The following is an 11,375-nucleotide window of genomic DNA, read 5'->3' as shown; positions in this document are numbered from 1 at the left end:
AGATCCCCCCCGCATTTTCTCCTCAATTGGACTTGGCCAACTCCCCTTGCTGTCCCGGTCGTTGCTCCACCCCCTCTGCCGGTCTGGGGGAGAGTTGTAGACATGCTTCCTCTGATACATGTGCAGTAGCCAGCCGATTTTTTCACCTGACAGTGAGGAGATTCAGCGGGAGGACGTAGCACGTGGGAGGATCACGATATTCCCCCCCAGTTCCCCTCCCCCGCGAACAGGCGCCCAGACCGACCAGAGGAGGCACTAGTGCAGAAGACCAGGACACATACCTTTAATCCGACTTCCCACCCGCAGACATGGCCAATTGTGCCTGTATGGATTCCTGACCAAGCCGGACACGGGGGCTCGAACCTGCAACCCTCGTGTTGGCAGACAGGGAATCTACCGGTGCACTGCACCGATTTCCGGATCTCATTTGTGTATGAGATCCGGTGAAACTAAAGATCTACAGGATTAAGTAAAAGCAGTATGAAGGTGATTCTGGGTCTCCAAACAACACAGGAGAGCTGCTAAGTATTCTCTCAATGAAATGCATAGACAATTGGACATGCAACAAGTCAGTAGTGTAATCTTGTCCCAAACTGATTTTGAACTTCCAATTCTTCAGATTTGAATTTTGAGCAGCTTGGCACAGACTTCATTTGCTATTTATGTGTTGATTCTCATACGAACAGGAGAGAAAGGAAAAGGAAAGCCAGGTGGCAGAGCTTTGTCGCCCTCCTTGGATAACAGCGAGAAGAAGCCTCTGCATGCTGGAAGTTGCAGAGAAGAAGAAGGGAGAAGCAGGTTTTCTAAGATAAAAAGTCACTTAAAACAGCGTCTGGAGGTGCGCTGCTCACTTCATCTAGAGTAGATGTGATGCTTTCAGAGGAGGAGGAAACTTGATTCATCTCATTTGAATAGCAAGAACAAACTTGACATTCAGCAGCATGAAGGCAATCTGCTGATTTAATGAAGTCATTTCAATAGCCTTAAAACAACTGAAGCAATTCTAAGAATGATCACCATATTAAAAGTTAGGAGCTAGAGTTGGGGAAAGAAATATCAGTCTATTTATCACCATATACATTATTATTAGCTAATCTTTAATTTATTTCTATCAGCACAATTTATTCCAACAACTTATATGCCATAAAAATGTTTTTTTAGTTCCCTGACATAACCAACTGGAGTTATCCCATGTCAAAGGGGGGGGGGGGGGGGGGGAGAGAAAGCCTTATAAGGGCATTCACACCACAGGGTATATTTCAAAATAAATATACTCAGAATGTATAGAAAATATTGGGGACTCTTGCAGATTAAAAGCCATTAGGCTACCTCTTATCCATTTCCCACCATCACAAAGATGATGTAGCCTAGTTACAGAAGGATTTTTAAGGTGTGGGAAATGTGGATTGTGCACAAAGGGCTCATATCAGCAATATATCCCCAATATTTTCTACATTCAGTGTATATTTATTTGGACAAGTTCATATTTCAAAATATACCTTTAAATCACAGACCCTGAGATTATATTGAAATAAACTCCAATCAAATGTATTTCTACCAAGTGTAGGCCTACTATAGCCTATGAAAATTGATTTTTTATTTTAATAGCCTGAATTTCCTTAAAATAGTTTGCTACAGGCTATGTGGTTTCCATATGCTACACGGCCTATAGCTACATACATGACATAAAATAATGAAAGTCAAAGGACTATGTCTGGAGGATTGACAGCTTCCTATAATTTACTGCAAGCATTTCTGATAGTGGGGTTGACGGACTTCATAAACTTTCCCAGTGAGAATGAAATAAGGCCATGTGCTTCGATGGCACGTTTGGACAATTATGGTATCAACAGACTTACCTTTGCCGAGTTTAACCACCCTGCCGATCATGGACGTGCGTGTAAAGAGCCACACGTCGGTAGTATGATTGTGCGATAGTAATCCACAGACACCTGGGTCTTCTCTATGGATCTCTGTGTTGCTATATCCCGCGGCATAGTGGCGCAATCCCCGTGTCAGTCCTCCTCATTGTTGTTTAAAAGTCGCCGATATCCCGGCAGCAGGCAGCCCGCAGTGACCCGCACCGAGCTGACTGGCTGGCTGACTGACTGGATCCCGGAGGCTGGGTGATCGGCGCGGGGAAAGGCAAAAAAAAAAAACCCGGGTGCGTCCTGGAGGTGCGTGCCAATGCGGCGCGTCCTCTTGGGTGCGTCCTGGTGGATGCGTGCGTCCTGGCAATGCGGGGACAGGTGTTGGTGTGAACTGACGCTCCACATCCAGATGTGGTTTTTTAAAGCCTGCGGTGTCAGATTCCTCCATCACATGATCCAGTGCTGTGGCTGCAGACAGTGCATGACAACATGACAATCAACTCAACACCAGCTCATGTCCCCCCTCGCAATGGAGGCTGCACCGATCATACAAACTATCAGACAACTCTAGACTAGACTAGTGTGCATGGTGTGGCATTCTCCAGACCTCAGCCCAAATGAGTCAGTTTTGATCTGGCTGGTAGTTTTGATAATTATAATGAAGATATAGAAAATATAATATAATATAATATAATATCTCTTAATTAATCAATCATTGCTCCCACTTGATCTTCAAATACAATTTCTGAAGGAGATTTGGGGGTTGAGATGGATATTAGATTCAAGGAGCTTTGACACACAGCAAAATTATTCTAATTCAGATTCACTTTAATAGCCATAGTAATCTGATTACATATGAGGAATTGACTATAGTTCAAGTATGCAGTGTAGCATTAACAAAAAAGTGCATTAACAAAAAAGTGCAGTCCTTTAGTTTACGACATATGATGAAGGGCCTGGGGGTAGGATCATGTCAGTGGGGGGACCCCGGCTGTATCTATTCAGGGGGCGGGGGGTAAAGTCCTTATTTGTTGAAGAGGCGCATGGCAGTTGGAAGAAGCTGTTTTTGTGATGAGAGGTGATGAGAGGAAATTATGAATGATTTTAAACACTGCCACCTTAATCGTTCCCACCCATCACACTCTTTTTTTTTCCAGATCCCCCCCCCCCCCCCATTTGTACTTGGCCAATTTCCCCCTGCTGCCCTAGTCGCTGGCTGCCCCACCCTCTGCCAATCTGGGGAGAGCCGTAGACTAGCACCATGCTCCCTCTGACACATGCGCAGTTGCCCGCCGCTTCTTTTCACCTGACAGCGGGGAGCTTCACCGGCAGGACGTAGCACGTGGGAGGATCACACTATTCTCACCAGTTCCCTTCCACCCCGACCAGGCGCCCCGACCGACCAGAGAGGAGGCGCTAGTGCAGCGACCAGGACACATACCCTCATATACGGCTTCCCACCCGCAGACACAGCCAATCGTGCCTGTATGGACGCCCGACCAAGCCGGCGGTAACACGGGGCGATGAAGCTGCGACCCTCGTGTTGGTAGGCAGGGAAACACCGCTACACTACCGTTTATCACTGAAACATCTGAAAAATACAAATGTCACTTGTGCCCTAACACTAGAAATGATAGCTTATGGGTTTAAGCATGTCTAGGCGTACCTCTCCACAAGGTGTAGTGATGAAACTGTCAGAACTTTGCATAACCACCACCACCATAACCAGGAGGGTGATTACCATCTGACCTCAGTATCTTTACTTGTGAAGTGGCTCAAACCACTGTGAAATCACAGAGAAAGCAAAGCACTGCAATAAAAGAGCGCTCGCTTGCAGGAACAAATTTCCCGCAAGCTGGTGTGCAACCTCAGTCCTGGGCGAGTTTATCAAGATTGGCCCGGACTCAAGCTAAACTCCCCGACCAGCCTTTATGCCCCGCTCCTGATTGTGGCTCTCCAGTCGGGATCACAATACCCCCCCCCCCAACACACACACACACACACACACACACACACACACACACACACACACACACACACACGCGCAGACATGCACACAGCATCTCCAGCTAGCAGCCAAACAGAAGATTAAACCCCTCTGAAGGCTGCAGCTCCTTCTATGGCCAGCCATGGCTCACTGGCTGCTGCTGGAGCTTGACCCTGCCACCGTCCGCCGACCAGGGTCCCTCTGAGCTTGAAAGGCTGTCTGATGGGTGGGGGGGGTAGGTAGAGGCCTGGCAGGGGCAACAGGGCAGAAGACAGGAGCTCACAGGGGCACTGAGGTGAGGAGTGACCCAGGCCCAAGTCACACATTTCTGCATGGCCAAGCTGTTCAGTGAGCCGCATCGGCTCCACAGGACAAACCACCTGCCACGGCTAAAACGTCTCTGAAGGAAACGTTTCTGAACCAAAAATATATTTCATATCAACAATTCATCCTACCACAGGAGCATTTCCAAAATGTGGGATAATTTGAAAACCAACGGTAATTTGAAAACCTTAGCAAATAAAGCAACTGGGTTATGGTTTGGTTTAGGCTAAATAACAAAAACGTTAAATGTGACGTACCGTTGAAATGTAGACTTTGGAAAGGCTGGGAATTGAACTCGGGTCTCCGGTGTCGAAGGCAAATGTTTACAATGTTACCCTTACAGTTCCACCGTGCTATTTCAATAGCAGACTTCGTTACTTACACAACCGCTGGTCGAGGCTATAACGTTACATGTATCTAGAAATGTTGATGTGTATTTTTGGCTCACAAACATTGAGATTCAACGGAGCCGTGGTTTGCAGAAACGTAACATGGCAACATTTTATTCTGGAGAAGCAGCTGGGATTTCCCCACTAGCATAGCCTATAGAGCTCAACAGGCACGTGACCTTTCATGACGTCATTTGCCCCGGAAGTAAGTTCCGCGTCCATTTTCTCCATAGACATTTTGATAAATCCAAAGATAACGAGTTTTAAGGCTCGAACCAAGGCAACACGTGATCCAGAGAATCTTGAGTGACCATAAAACATTCGGTTTAAGCGAGAACAAAAAATAACAACGGGGGGAAAAAACGAATCAGAGTTTGTCAGGTAAAAAAAATCAGGTGCTCTTCAAGGATTGGGCAAAAATATGAACGGAGATAAAAAGAAAAAGAAAAAGAAGCAGTGAGTGTCCAGGGTACATCTCACCCATGTGACTCCACCACATGACTTACAAAGTCTTCATCAGGGTATAACATCTCACCCATGTGACTCCACCACATGACCTCCTGGTAGGCTTTCAATTCACCACCTGTATGTGATTGCATTTATACCCTGATGAAGACTTTGTAAGTGGAAAGGCGTTGGTTTATGTCCCTGTGGACCTCCTTCATATTCTGGACAGTCACAGTAGATTCCCTGCCTACCAACACGAGGGTCGCAGGTTCGCGCTCCGGCTTGGTCAGGTGTCCATACAGGCACGATTGATTAGTGTCTGCGGGTGGGAAGCCGGATTGAGGGTATGTGTCCTGGTCGCTGCACTAGCGCCTCCTCTGGTCGGTCGGGGGCGCCTGTTCGGGGCGGAAGGGAACTGGTGGGAATAGCGTGATCCTCCCGCCTGCTATGTCCTGCCGGTGAAGCTCCCCACTGTCAGGTGAAAAGAAGCGGCTGGCAACTGCGCATGTGTCAGAGGAAGCATGGTGCTAGTCTACGGCTCTCCCCAGATCGTCAGAGGGTGGAGCAGCGACCGGAGCAGCAGGGGGGAAATTGGCAAAGTACTGTACAATTGGGGAGAACATGGGGGGGGGGGGGAATGAGAAAAAATAATAAAATAAATAAATAAGTTGTTTATAAGTAACATAGTACATGTAACATAAAAAGTATAAATCGCATTTAAAAGATTTAAGAAGAAAGACATTTAAGACTCTTCTCTGTATAGTAAGCACATGTATATGATGATATGTGATGTGCAAAGCCCTTTGTGGCTTACTTGTGATAAAGGGCTATATAAATAAACAAACATGATGCTAAGTTAATGTATATTGACTATTAATATAATGTAAAGATTGAATGACTGTTTGTGTGCGAGATTAACCAGCCAATCAGACTCTATCGTGTTGAAGGTTGTTATCGGTCTATGCATGGACATCCATTAGAGAGCACAGCACAGTAGTGAGAGAACAGGGAACCAGCAGCACCAGGAAACACAGCACGCATGCAGGCTGCCGACGTGCTGCTGAGCCTGGCAAGGTCACACCCTGGATTGAGGCGCCGCTTGACCTCTGCTCTCGGAGAAAAATGATTAAAGGCCAGCTCCAGCAGGGGTCCCCCGGTCCTCCGCCCCTCCACATGTCCGGGCCATGACCCACAGCAGGGAAGAAAGGGACCCACACAGAGTCCACTCTGCCTGGCCGGCTGCTGAGAAAACACTGCCCACCTCAAAGATCCACACACTGTCTGCGACCTAGAGGGGGACAGACAGCCCAAACGTGGTGGTCAGTAGCTGCTGCATTAGCTCAAAATGGCTCAGTTGGCTAGCTTGTTCAGCATCATATAGGTTTGAATCCAACATAAGTCCTTTGACTGTCCAATAAAGCTGAAGTTACTTCCTTAAAGGCCTCCTCCAGTCAGTTTTTCTACCTGTATAACCGTTGGCATTCTATGAAAAACAGAGGAGGCACTAGTTTGAGCGGCCAGGACACATACCCTTAATCCGGCTTCCCACCCGCAGACACGGCCAATTGTGCCTGTACCAAGCCGAAGGTAATGAAGGGCACAAACCTGCGACCCTCGTGTTGGTAGGCAGGGAACATACTGGGGCACGGGCTGCAGTGGTAGTGCTGTCGCCTCACAGCCAGAAGGTCCTGGATTTGATTCCTGCCTGGGACACTGTGGCTCAGAGGGCATGTCCCCTCCATGTCTTCAGTGCCTGCTGCTCAGGTGGGCTATCTCCTCAATGACCTTTCTGTGTGGAGTTTGTTCTCCGCGTGGTCCCTGGGGGTTTCCTCCATATTATGAACCCACCCATTAAAAACATGCAAGAAGATCGCCGCCTGAGCGACAACAACAGAAGATCTCCGGGCAGTGTATGGTGAAAGCTGCCCACTGCTCCTGGCTGCCCCTCGCAGGAAAGGATGTGCCTTGTCTGCGTTAAACAAGCAGAGACTGTCTTTCACCAGCCACCATCAGCATGGCTGTGTGTGAGGCTGCAACACATGCATGTGTTGTGGGGGTCTGTGTGACAAATAAAGACGGGGTTTGTCCGTCCGGTGGTGGTTGTTGTTGTTGTTGTTGTTGTTGTTGTTGTTGTTGTTGCACTACCCGGGAGCCCCCTCCATCCTGCCTCTAACACGCCAATGGCTCAACTGTCTGGATTTTGAGGACTTTATTATAATCCAAGACAGGTGCATTTTTTACATAAAAATCTTGCTTAGTGCAGTTTTAAATACTCGAGTTGAGAGCATATTATAGTTAGCTTCAAGAAACAGATATTTTGCATGTTCCAAAATCCACGTTTGAGAAGTTCCTTTCAAACCCTGGTGCTTCCATAGTGAGACTCAACTTTGCTTCAGGCTTCCGCACTCCTATTGTACACAAGTTTACCCGCCTGAACCTGATTCTATTCCTATAGATCTCCCAACACAGAGCAGTAAATCATCAGTCCTGTCTTCTGAACTTCCCAAAGGATGTAATTAACTTTTCCACTCAAAAGAAATGATGACTTAAGCCTTCAAAAAAAGCAATTGATGGCTGAAATAATTGTATTTCAATACTCGTTTAAAATCAATTTGGCCCCTGTCAGTATGATGTATCTTCAGGCGTATGGAAATCAGCTGCAAAAACACAGTGTTCATTGACTGTTAGCGTAGGATGAATAATACGGAGGAAATGGGATCCCTTGAGAGGCTGCACAAACCGTGAGCTGACCTCGCATCATTTGATCATTTGAGTTATTTGATGTCGTTTTGGGAAGCTACTTACAGACCAGTATATCTGCCTCCAAGAGAATGCTTTATCCAGTGTTGTAGTCCAGTCCCACTCGACTCGAGCCCGGGTCCTGGACACATTTTCAGGACTCGTGACTTGACTTGGACTTGAGCACTGATGACTGGGACGTGGACTGCAGCATTCGTGCATTCTGACTGGGAAGTTGGAGACGAGGACTCTCGGACTGGTTAATTGATAAAGACTGGCTTTTTTCTTTTTGTTAGTCTTTTTGTAATAGGCCCTAATAATGTTGGCATACATATTGATAGATAGGCTATATTAATATCGTGACATTATTCAATTTTGTGCAAGGGCAGGCACGTGTGTTCCACCTACATTTTGTTTTAACCTTTATTTATACAGGGGACGCCCTTGAGAGCAAGCTCTCATTTTCAAGGGAGCCCTGTTACAATAAGAACAATTACAGTACTTACATGTTAACAGTCAACAGGTATAACAAAACAGGATATGGTAAAAAGTACATCAACCAAAACAAGAGCATTCGTTTTGCAGGGTGTCGAGGAGTACTCTTAGTCTAAAAGACTCTAAGGGGACTAATTGGTCCAGTTTTAAAGTGTTCTGGAGTGAGTTCCATTTATCCGGGGCGTAAGAGGAGAAGGCAGTCCTTCCTAATTCAGTCCTCACACGTGGTACAAACAGTCTGATATGTGATTGAGAACGTGTTCGATAACAATTGTCGCTCAGACTGATGAGCGAGGACAGGTAGTCAGGAAGCTTCCCAATCAAGGCTTTATAAATAAACTAGAACGACCGCAACGCGGACTTATGCCTCCGCCATTAGTTCATTCTGGAGTCCAAATCGCCATTTGAGGCAAATTGGAAGAGATTCCGTCAAGGCGCTCCTGTGATGTTGCGTTAGAGCTTGGAAATTGGGTGTGTGAGAGGTCACAGTGACCTTGAACTTTGACCACCAAAATGTAATCAGTTCATCCTTGAGTCCAAGTCGATGTTTGAGACAAGTTTGATTAAATTCCGTCAAGGCATTCCTGAGATATCGCGTTAACAAGCTTGAAAATGGCGTTCGAGAGCTCACCTTGACCTTTGACTTTTGACCACCAAAATGTAATCAGTTCATCCTTGAGTCCAAGTCGATGTTTGAGACAAGTTTGATTAAATTCCGTCAAGGCATTCCTGAGATATCGCGTTAACAAGCTTGAAAATGGCGTTCAAGAGGTCACAGTGACCTTGACCTTTGACCTTTGACCACCAAAATCTAATCAGTTCATCCTTGAGTCCAAGTCAATGTTTGAGACAAGTTTGATTAAATTCCGTCAAGGCATTCCTGAGATATCGCGTTAACAAGCTTGAAAATGGCGTTCGAGAGGTCACAGTGACCTTGACCTTTGACCTTTGACCACCAAAATCTAATCAGATCATCCTTGAGTCTAAGTCGATGTTTGAGGCAAATTTGATGAAATTCCGTCCAGGCGTTCCTCAGATATCGCGTTAACAAGCTTGAAAATGGCGTTCGAGAGGTCACAGTGACCTTGACCTTTGACCTTTGACCACCAAAATCTAATCAGATCATCCTTGAGTCTAAGTCGATGTTTGAGGCAAATTTGATGAAATTCCGTCCAGGCGTTCCTCAGATATCGCGTTAACAAGCTTGAAAATGGCGTTCGAGAGGTCACAGTGACCTTGACCTTTGACCTTTGACCACCAAAATCTAATCAGATCATCCTTGAGCCTAAGTGAATGTTTAAGGCGAATCTGATGAAATTCCGTCCAGGCGTTCCTCAGATATCGCGTTAACAAACATGGAACATCGTACGGACGGACGGATGGACGGACGGACGGACAGCCGTACGGACAGCCGTACGGACGGACAACCCGGATCCATAATGCCTCCGGCCTGGCTATCGCCGGCGGAGGCATAATAAAAGACAATGATGCTCCCTTCGAGCCGTCAGAGAGGGCCAGCCCACCTTTTCAAATAAAATACAACGATGCGATTTTGACAAATCTTGTCAAAATAACCTTGATTATCAGTGCATGCACTGAAACCTGAACATTACCCCGTAATCAGCTTATGCCCTGAGGTCAAGCCCCACAGCGGTGTTCAATCAGGCCATACCTCCCATGTACTTCAACGGATCTCCCTCCCTGTCTCAGTGAGGAAACCTCTGTCTAGGCAACAAGGAGTCCCACAATAGTGAAGGACCTGATACCATAATGTTGCTCCCATTCATGACCTTTTGTTATGGGCACCATTGGCCCCCGTGGGGTCTGTTAGGAGTGTGGAGGGTGACATGGGGTCACCAGTTTCCTGGGTGGCCATGCAGGCTTCTCCCAGGCTCCTGCTGGTGGCAGCATCCAGTCCCTGTCCTTTTGTCCAGCCAGCTTTTACATTCCTGCACCCAGGACATCAAGCATCGATCTGCAGCATAAGAATCTCACCATTGAGTTTCATTGACCTGGTAGCTGTTTTCTTTCATAATCGTATCAGGGTCATGGTCTCCTCACATTTATTACTTGAACGACAGCCTTGAGCCAAAACAGAGATAGTTCAATAAATGCACAAGCAATGAAAGACAGGGATGTACAGTTAGTGCTTGAGTCTGGTCTCTAGACTGCTTTTCTGACCTCTCGGACTTGTGTCTTGACTCAGACTTGTCTTGGTTTTGGCTTCTGTTGGATACCGAGTGACTCAACATTTTTTCATCCTTGTAGGAAAGAATGTACTCTACACTGTTTATTGCCTCAGAATGGAATAAGACACAATTTGCTCTGGTCTTAGTCTCGACTTGGTCTCGAGTCGACCCACTTTGGACACGCATGGTCTTGACTTAAACTTGACTGAAATTGATTTGGACTTGACTACGTTTACTCATCCACGTGTCACTCAATATCTCACACACCACTGATCCGGTTATGACGACATTTGGGGAAAGTATTCATGTCGCCGCTGCATTCCGACATTCCAAATTGTGGAATGGAGTGATTGGCCCATTTACAGCTCAGAACAAGATGACATATTTGTTACTGACTAGATGTCAGAAGTCAGAGACCCAAGTTCTGACGCAATGATAACTTTAACCTTCTCAACATGAAGCGGAAAATCAAGTTTCACCATTAACAAAACACTTCTATGTGCGTCCTGGTGGCTCACCTGGTAGCACACGTACGACGGTCCTTCGCGCGGCCGACGCGGGTTCGAATCTGACCCGAGGTCCTTTGCCGCATGTCATCCCCTCTCTCTCTCTCTCCCCACCTTTCCTGTCTGCCCACTTCTATACACATACGTCATTACATGTTTATAGCTAGCCAGACTAACCATGATAACAAATATTTTTGTAAAGGAAGTTAATTCAATTAGCTTGTTAAGCTGCAGAGCTTTGGGACCAAATCATGTGAACGCCATGCTGCTGACTGCTAGACGCTCGGCTTAAATCAACCAATAACATTATTTTTTTCATCCAGAGACCAGAGGAGCTCGGCCTCCACAGTCATTTCCCCTGCATCCTCAGAGAAACACAGAGCCATGGTTTCCATCATGACAGCTCCCACGCCTGCCATCTTTGACTC

The sequence above is a fragment of the Poromitra crassiceps genome (genome assembly GCF_964638095.1).
Source record: "Poromitra crassiceps genome assembly, chromosome: 12".
In the NCBI taxonomy this organism is placed as follows: Eukaryota; Metazoa; Chordata; class Actinopteri; order Beryciformes; family Melamphaidae; genus Poromitra; species Poromitra crassiceps.
This window is presented reverse-complemented; position numbering follows the sequence as displayed.